This window comes from Eretmochelys imbricata, chromosome 11, assembly GCF_965152235.1.
Source record: "Eretmochelys imbricata isolate rEreImb1 chromosome 11, rEreImb1.hap1, whole genome shotgun sequence".
NCBI classification, from domain to species: Eukaryota; Metazoa; Chordata; order Testudines; family Cheloniidae; genus Eretmochelys; species Eretmochelys imbricata.
The window spans coordinates 57,169,949-57,179,787 of record NC_135582.1 but is presented as its reverse complement, the minus strand read 5'-3'; positions in this window follow the sequence as shown (position 1 = coordinate 57,179,787).

Here is a 9,839-nt window from a genome sequence, read left to right as displayed (position 1 = left end):
GCCTGTGGACCTCTGGTGTGATTCCGGTGCAATGAACTGTAATCTGTTGGGGTTCCTAGGGCAGTTGGCCTTTACATGCCCCAGCTCGTTACATTTAAAACATCGTCCAGCTGACGGGTCACTGGGGCGAGGAGGGTTGCTGGAGAACGGGGTGGCAGGACGATAAGGGGTCTGGAGGGTTCTTTGGGAGGTAGGTGGGGCCTTGGGCGGCCCCCGGTAATAGGGTGTGGTCTGGGGTGGTCCCTTCTGGTCTCCGCTCCAACTGCGACCAGTTTTCTTCTTCTCTGCCACCTCCACCCATCTGGCTCCAATCTCTCCTGCCTCGATTACAGTTTTGGGTTTCCCATCTAGGATGTATCTTTCTATTTCCTCAGGAACACCCTCTAAGAATTGTTCCATTTGCATTAGGAAGGGCAAATTTACTGGAGATTCAACACTTGCTCCTGATATCCAGGCATCCCAATGTTTCACAATGTGGTAGGCATGTCGGGTAAATGACATGTCTGGTTTCCACCTTAGGGCTCTGAACCTCCGACGAGACTGCTCGGGTGTTATCCCCATTCTGACTCTCGCCTTGGATTTAAACAGTTCATACTTGTTCATGTGTTCTTTAGGCATTTCAGCTGCCACCTCAGCTAAGGGTCCACTGAGCTGCGGCCTCAGCTCTACCATGTATTGGTCAGTAGAGATGTTGTACCCAAGGCAGGCCCTTTCGAAGTTTTCTAGGAAGGCCTCAGTATCATCGCCTGCCTTGTAGGTGGGGAACTTTCTGGGATGGGAAGTGGTACTTGGAGAAGGATTACTAGGGTTTGTTGGGATATTCTGCTGAGCCTTTATCTTCTCCATCTCCTCCACATACTTCCTCTCTTTTTCCTTCTCCTCCAGTTCTTTGTCCCTCGCTTCCATAGCTCTCCTGTGAGCAGCCGCTTGGTGGTGTTCTGCTTCTCTCGCTGCCTCCCTTTCTTGTTCCTTCTTCAGCTGCATGAGTTCTATCTGTCTTTCATGTTCCCTTTGTCTTTCCTCAGCCTGAAATTTGGCTAATTCCAGCTGTAGTCGAGCTGAGGATTTGGTCATTCTAACCTCTCTGTTTTTAACTAACTTTACACCCGAGGTTTAGAAATAAACAAACAAAACTTGGCTGTAAAATTTTGCTGTGCTGGAATAGAATACCTATTCTCTGATAGTGATTGTCAGCCTACAGAAAAAGACAATTCCCTTGTCTCTGTTCTGGGCCCAACTTAAAGCAAAAAACCTCCAAACTACTTGGAAACCTGCTTACCCAGCCCAAAGAAAAAGCAAATGGGTAGAACACACACCCCCTATTTACTTTTAGGAAGAAAAGAAAAAAAAAAAAAACCTCTGGGTTGGAAGACTGTGAATTTCCCTGCAGGAGTTAAGTACCCTGCCTCCAGGCAAAGAAAACCTGCAATTCACAAGATAATCCCCTTTTGTCTCTGCTTGGCCACAAAGCAGGGAAAACCCAAGATGCTTTCAGTTTCAAAGCTGCTTCAAAGCCACAGGAAAAAAAAATTCCTTTTTAAAATCTGTATTTCTAGTTCAAAAAATCTCAACTGGATCTCAAAATGATTTCAGGTTAATCCCACCGCTGCCACCATGTCAAGGTTCCTCCCCCACTCTGAACTCTAGGGTACAGATGTGGGGACCTGCATGAAAAACCTCCTAAGCTTATCTTTACCAGCTTAGGTCAAAACTTCCCCAAGGTACAAAGTATTCCACCCGTGGTCCTTGGAATGGCCGCTACCACCACCAAACTAATACTGGTTACTGGGGAAGAGCTGTTTGGACGCGTCTTTCCCCCCAAAATACTTCCCAAAACCCTGCACCCCACTTCCTGGACAAGGTTTGGTAAAAAGCCTCACCAATTTGCCTAGGTGACTACAGACCCAGACCCTTGGATCTTAAGAACAATGAACAATCCTCCCAACACTTGCACCCCCCCCTTTCCTGGGAAATGTTGGATACAAAGCCTCACCAATTTGCATAGGTGACCACAGACCCAAACCCTTGGATCTGAGAACAATGAAAAAACATTCAGTTTTTTACAAGAAGACTTTTAATAGAAAATAGAAGTAAATAGAAATGAAGAAATCCCCCCTGTAAAATCAGGATGGTAGATATCTTACAGGGTAATTAGATTCAAAAACATAGAGAACCCCTCTAGGCAAAACCTTAAGTTACAAAAAAGATACACAGACAGAAATAGTTATTCTATTCAGCACAATTCTTTTCTCAGCCATTTAAAGAAATCATAATCTAACACATACCTAGCTAGATTACTTACTAAAAGTTCTAAGACTCCATTCCTGGTCTATCCCTGGCCAAGCACAGCATACAGACTGACACAGACCCTTTGTTTCTCTCCCTCCTCCCAGCTTTTGAAAGTATCTTGTCTCCTCATTGGTCATTTTGGTCAGGTGCCAGCGAGGTTACCTTTAGCTTCTTAACCCTTTACAGGTGAGAGGAGCTTTCCCCTGGCCAGGAGGAATTTCAAAGGGGTTTACCCTTCCCCTTATATTTATGACACCATTAAAGATAAATTAGTAATAAAGTCAAAGGATAGCACTGGGGGAAAGTGCATAGTGGGGTTCTGCTGAGATTTGTGTTGGGTCCAGTAAGAATATATTAATGTCTGACTCCCGTGAGGTGGTGCTGAGTGTCCTTAACCCCCATTGACTTCATGGGGCAGTGAGAACACTCAGTGCTTCCCAAGATTGAGCCCCTAATAACTGAGAAGAGGGGAATGAACAACATGTTAGTTTTTGGGATCACTTGCCAGGATAGAGAAATAATATGAGACCTAGAAAGATTTGAAATATGGATGGAGATTCAACCTAGACAAAGGCCAGCTAGTTGTTATTTTCCCTCAAATATACAAGTGCAGACATTGTTGGGAAAGCTGGCATGTTGAAAGGGATGTGGAGAAATAGTGAACAGCAAATTAGCTATAAATTGGCACTGTGGTATGACAAAACAACATGTAATTATGGGGTGCATATATAAAGGGAATATTGCTGAGCAGGCAGCGATACAGAGACCACACTTAGAATAAATCATCCAGTTCTGGGTACTTTAATACCAGAGAGAGGACCTGGAGGAAAGTCATAGATCAATCATGAATAGTCTCCTATGGATCCTTGCACCAGCCAGAGTGGCCACAGCTGATGGCATCACATCAGGTAGAGAAGATCCCAAATCTGGCACAATCCTGCAAATCCACAAATCTCTGGGGAGGCCCCACAGGTGGCACTACTTAGGGTCAGGGCATACCCCCCTCCATGCATCAGTGGAGGGTTTGAGAACATGGTGTGCTGGGATTTTTTTGTCCATCCTGGCACCCTGGCCACTTCTGAATATAATGAGCAGTTGAAGGAAGACCAGATCTTTGTGAAATTACGGTGTTTTGCACAAAGTCAAACCACTTTATACTCATGATTTGGCACTGAGAGCACATACAGAATGCCTCTCGCCACTCCAAGTCTGCCTATAAGAGGGTCCCGTATAGCAATATAAGTAATGCACAGGTTTTATAGATCCTTAACTTTGTCTCAGCTGAAGACTTCAGGCAGGAGGTGTCAAGACCTATTAGTAAACGACTGTCCAGTTTGCTGCAACCGTTTGAACTTTACTTGCAGCTTAGGTAGGTGAGCTCTCCACAGTACTCGACCCAAGATGCACTGGGGGTTCTGCTCTGAAGAACTGGGCCTTGGTTTTCTGCTGTGATGTTCTCTCCTATGGTGCAGGGCAGGACAAATTGTGACTTCACCACAAACAAGGAAACAGTTAGTAAACGCTTAGTCTAGATCAGTAAACACTTCTTGACCAACCTTGATTCCGACATGTGGAGCAGCAAGTCCTAATATCTGGTCGATGGAATATTGAACACACTGAGGTTGTGTAGAAATATGTCAAAGACCGAAAACCAATGTGCACTCTTACACCAGTACCAGTGTGAAGATCATGCACTAGATTTAGCCAAATATCTGGAACACCAACTCCTTTCAGCGCAAGCCAAAGTGCTGAACTGTCGACCGAATCAAAAGCCACTCAGCACTCACTGCATCTTCCAGCTCCTCACAAGTCAGACATCCACCAACAGTACAACGTCTAGCATTTTTCTGAGGATCCTGTTGAAGCTGTGAAATACACACAGGTCATCGAAGATCATGTGTGTAACCTTGGTACCTTCTCAGACAACATGGAGGTTACCTGGAGTGGTATATGTAACACTATATCATATGCTACCACTGGAACAACTGGCTTCAGATGGTCATGCAAGAAATCTTGGCTTTCTGAAGAGACCTTTGGTATATTAGTGAAAAAGGAAGAAGCATGCAAGCAGGGAGACATCCAAGACTAAATATCTGAAAGCATTCTCTGGGCTGTACTAAAATGTGACTGTGAGATTTCCAACTCCCTGGCCAACAAAGCACACAACGACCTAAAGAACAACAATCTGCATCCATCCTACAGAGCCACCATGCGCCTGGTTGGCAGCCATAAATAGCCTTCTAACATCCTCATTATGAAACCAGATGGCTCTCCTTGCTCATTGACGGACAAGGTCCTGGGCAGATGGAAGACATTATAAAAGTGGGCTGAACCCCGAACCTGCTGATGACTGCGGATAGCTATGTAACCTGGAAAATTGCACAGCTGTAGATCCAGGGATGAATTCTGATCCTCCATCACTCAGGGAAGTACAGAAGGCCAACCAAAGATTATAGAATGGACATGCTGCAGGACGTAATGGTATTCCACCTAAGCTGCTCAAAGATGCCTCGGAACCAGTATTGCATCGCCCTGCATCAAGTGTTCCTAAAAGTGTGGGCCTCAGGCAAAGTAGCAGCATGGAAAGATGGCATCATAGTGTCCCTGTACTATGGCAAAGTATCTCGCACTGAGTGTGGCAACTACAGGCCAGTCTCATTGCTATGAGTCCCTGGAAAGGTCTTTGCTCACTGCTTGGTAGGATAATCAGGTTTTGCTGTTGAGTGGTCACCAGTGGGCACTCTCCTTACCATCCAGCTTCTGGAGGAGCTGCACCAAGAATTTAACCATCTGCTTCATGGGGTGTATATCAACATCAAAGCAGATTTTTATTTAGTTGATAGGTCAACACTTTGGCTCATGCTGAAAGGAGATGGTGTTGCAGATGTTCTGCTAAATATCACAGAGGTGCAACAAAAATGATGGGAGAGTGGAGGGATTAATTTTTGAGGAAACTTTAAAAACTGAAAATGTGTAGCTTGGTACTAGAGTCCAGCAGAAAGAACACTGAATCTTGCTGGATGTGCTGTTGCTGACAGAAGAGATCACACCTCAGGACTGTCTGCCAGAAGACGCAGAGACTAGATCACCCTACCACCAGAAAAGAGCAGATTATGTTCCTATAGGCAGGAGGAGGAGCAGATCATTCCCATCCTACCAGTAGGAAACCTGAAGCAAAAGAGAAAGAGCCTGATGTCCCGCAGGCCAAAGAGAGTAGAGTCCTTCAAACCTACTGAGACTGAACAAGGGTTGGGCTGAGACTTTGGCATTACTTCCCCGCTTATGCCGGCATCAGGAACATGTTTTTATTCTTTGTGGAAGTTCTTCCAAATCACTGGAAGTTCAGTGGCTATATTTAGTTCCTCCCAGCTGCTTCCTGCTGTCCATCATGTTCAAAGCACAGCAAAGAGATGTCCAAAAATTAAGACAGACACACCTTGAAATAAAATTGCTCAGTGAGGTATTGGAAGACATTATCAATGTTTAGAGTCACTCCTTTTCCTGTTTGAATAGCATAATGCTGTTGTATTTGGGCTTCCAGTACTGCATGACAAATGTTCTAAGACAAGTTTTCATAACAACATTTGTTAGCTTTTGTAACCCTCAGGCCCCAGTTTTTAAACAAAACAAACTTGGAACCTCAATAATCTGGCAGTGTCCCACTTAAAGACCTAAAGTTGTAAGGTACTGGACCAAATTCAGAGGGGGTATGTAATTTCCACCTCAGCATTGCCCGTCTAGGCTGCTGTAAGTCACTTACATTAATTTTAACATCCTTACACTCATCTCTGAATTTGGCCCATTAATTCAAAATTGCCTTCATTGTATTCAAAATTCTCCCTGGTTCTGTGCCAGAGTATCTAATGGACACTGTGTATCTTTTCTCCCCTCCTGCTTACTTCCTCTTCAATTTTCAATAATCGAGCTGGTATTGGTAAGAAAATTTGCTGTTTAAAACTTTTATTTCTTCGAGTGCTTGCTCTTACCGATTCCAATTAGGTGTGTGTATGCGCCATGTGCATGGCCGTTGGAAAGATTTTCCCCTAGCAGCATCTGTCGGGTTTGCTGTGGAGCCCCCTGGAGTGGTGCCTGCATGACGCTCAATATATGACCCTGCTGACCCAGCGCCCCCTCAGTTCCTTCTTGCCAGCTACTCCGACAGAGGGGAAGAGGGGCAGGTTTGGAATGGATATGAGCAACACATCTCGAAGAACAACAGTTACAAAGGTGAGTAACCGCTTTTTCTTCTTCGAGTGCTTGTTCATATCGATTCCAATTAGGTGACTCCCAAGCCTTACCTAGGTGGTGGGGTTGGAGTGAAGGAATGTTGACTGGAGTACCGCTCTACCGAAAGCTTCATTGTCTCTGGCGTGCCAGACGATGGTGTAGTGTGAGGCAAAGGTATGCACCGAGGACCAAGTCGCTGCCCTGCAGATTTCCTGGATCGGTACCTGGGCGAGGAACACCACTGATCAGGCCTGGGCCCTAGTGGAATGTGCGGTGACAGCTGTGGTCATCACAGCTGTGGTCATCACACCCGCCAGCTCATAGCAAGCACAGATGCAGGACTTAATCCAGGAGAAAATTCTTTGAGAGGAGATGGGGAGGCCCTTCATCCAGTCCGCCACTGCAATGAAGAGCTGGGTCGATTTCCTGAATGACTTAGTGCACTTGATGTAGGAAGCCAGAGCCCTGCGGACATTGAGGGAATGCATTCGCTCTTCCTGGGAGTAGCATGAGGTTTAGGGTAAAAAACGGGCAGGAAAATATCCTGGCTGGTGTGAAAGGCCAACACCACCTTGGGGAGAAAGGCCAGGTGCGGTCGGAGTTGCACCTTATCCTTGTGGAAGACCGATGTAATGGCGACCAGGAAAGCTGTCTTCCAGGAAAGATACAGGAGGGAGCACGTGGCCAGCGGTTTGAACAGGGGCCCCATGAGTCGCGAAAGGACCAGGTTGAGGACATGACAGCATCCTGGTAAGCTTTGGTTTGAGACCTGCAATTTGGGCCCCCCCTCAGGTTAACACTAGACTGTTAAAGAAGAGCCAATGAAGAATGAATGTCTTGTGAAGCTTTTGGCACTGTTGCTATACTGAATAGGCTAGCTGCTACTGAAAACTTGCCAGCAGGCAGGCATTTTAAGCAGCTGATGACTAGACCTTTTATTTAACTTCATTCTAGGATACAATTACATAGTAACTCGGGCATGTTGGGAATTGAGATTAAATAGACATTGCCTATGGCAAATCTTCCCTATTGCAGCAATATCTGAGGCAGTCAATGCTGAGGAATGACAAATCAGACAGCTGTAAAATGACATTTTGGCTTCTGTGACCAGGGCATATTGATACCTCTGTAACAAAGAGTTTACACTGCTAATGAACACAGATAGAAGTGTTTATCAGTCTGACTCTGTTTACCAATAATGTGTCACAAGCTTGACTACTTTTAGACTCACAGATGACTTATGTTTTTATAATTGAAACAGGATCTAAGTGAGGATTTCAAAAACTAATTCATTTCTTTTTTCAATTTTCTGGTTCTATAAGCCAACAACCAGGTGCAACCTCATTCTGAATCCTGACCCCTAGCCTACTCCAAGAGATTGGGTTGCACCTGTCCTTGAAAATGCCAGAGGCCATTTAGACATGTCCCTGAGGCTCAAGGTTTGGCCAGGCCCTTTCCACTCTTCCTCCAGGTTCCCTGCCTCCAGCAGTGTGGCCATAGCAACAGCTCAGCATTGCTGCCTTATCCAGTGCAATCCTAGCTTTAATGGCTCATTTGGGGGAATAGTGACAACAGCTTTCATCATTCTCTCACCTTTTCCTTAGGGGACTGACAGTTCTAGGGCTATAAACTGGCCGTCAACAAGTTTAGGCTCAAAATTAGGTGACGGTTTTTAACCGTTCAGAGGAGTGAAGTTCTGGAACAGCCTTCCAGGGAGAGCAGAAGGGGCAAAAAACCTAACTGGCTTCAGAACTGAGTTTGAAAAGTTTATGGTGGGGGTGGTATGATGGGTCTGCTTATGATGGCATGTGGCCCATTGCCAAATGCCAGTAGCAAAAATCCCCAACTGCTAGAGACGGGACACTACACAGGGAGTTACTACAGATAATTCTTTTCCACATATCTGCCTGGAGGGTCTTGCCCACATGCTCAGGATCTAACTAATCATCATATTTGGGTTGGGAAGGAATTTTCCCTCGGGTCAGATTAGCAGAGACCCTACTCTAGCGTAATTAAATAAACTAGTGTAAATGATGAATTCTCTGTAACTTGAAGTCTTAAAACCATGATTTGAGGACTTCAGTAATTCAGCCAGAGGTTAAGGGTTTATTACAGGAGTGGGTGGGTGAGGTTCTCTGGCCTGCAATGTGCAGAAGGTCAGACTAGATGAGTCCAGGACTTTGTTCCCTGAACAGGACCACCAGCTGTACTCCTCTCCAATGGGTGGAGCAAGCCAAAGGCCAGGAGCTGCTCCACCTGTGTGGAGACAGGCTCTCTCACACACAGGAGGAGTCTGCTGTGATTACCCCAAGATTGCAAGACCTCAGACAAGGGAAGAGTCTGAGTCTAGACAGCCTGTTCAGACTTTCCCACTAGCCACACTGCCTCAAGAAACATGTCCATGAGGTTAAGTCCATCCTCTGCAGCTTTTGGGACACAACAACTGAACCATCACCAATCAATGACTTTCCAGAGAAACTCCATCCAGACTACTGCCAAAGAGCTGCAGGCTCCCATTTCAGCTTCCCAACTGGGTAACCAAGTAACTTAACAAGGCATCAGGCACCGTTTTAGACTCTCCTCCTTTTTACAAATGTTCCCCTGCCCTTCCCTCCCATTATTTGTACGCTGTTGAGGAAGGACTGTGCTAAAGACATGCTGCATGGGATATCACCTCAAGGGGAGCTGCCGTCAAAAAAGAGACCCCTTCTCCTGCAGGAACAATCATTCTCCCACCAAAAAGGAAAAAAGGCAAAAATAACTCCCGATCCTCATTTCCTTCCACAAGCTCTGGCTACTCCCAAACTCTCAACTTCAGATCATAACCCCAAACTTGAGACGCAGGAGAGGTTCTTTCTGCCAGGCATGCATGAAAATGTGAGGAAAAGTGGTAAAACCAGTGAAATCCAGTCAGAGAGAAGGTGAGTGGGGTAAAGCCAAGGGATATCTCCTATCCAACACAAAGACACAAAATTTACCACCCCCTGTATACTCAGCCTTTGAAGAAATCTCTAGGGAGGAATGGGAAATGGTTGTCAGCAATCCCTGAAATACTAGAAGGTTCCAAAACCCAAAGATTCTCCCAATTTTCCCTCAAGTTAATGCAGCAGTAGCATTTCTGGGTAAGACTTTCTTCCCAAGAAATCCTGGAGGCATGAACATAGAAGACACACTTAGAAAAGAGGGACTTAAAAGCTTCAGCAGCCGGCCTTGAGCCCTCATTGGGAACAATATACTTAGACCCACAATGACCTAATGAACTCCAGAACCATGATGAATTTAAGTCAGTACCAAAGGAAATAAACCTAGTGACAGCAACTCTG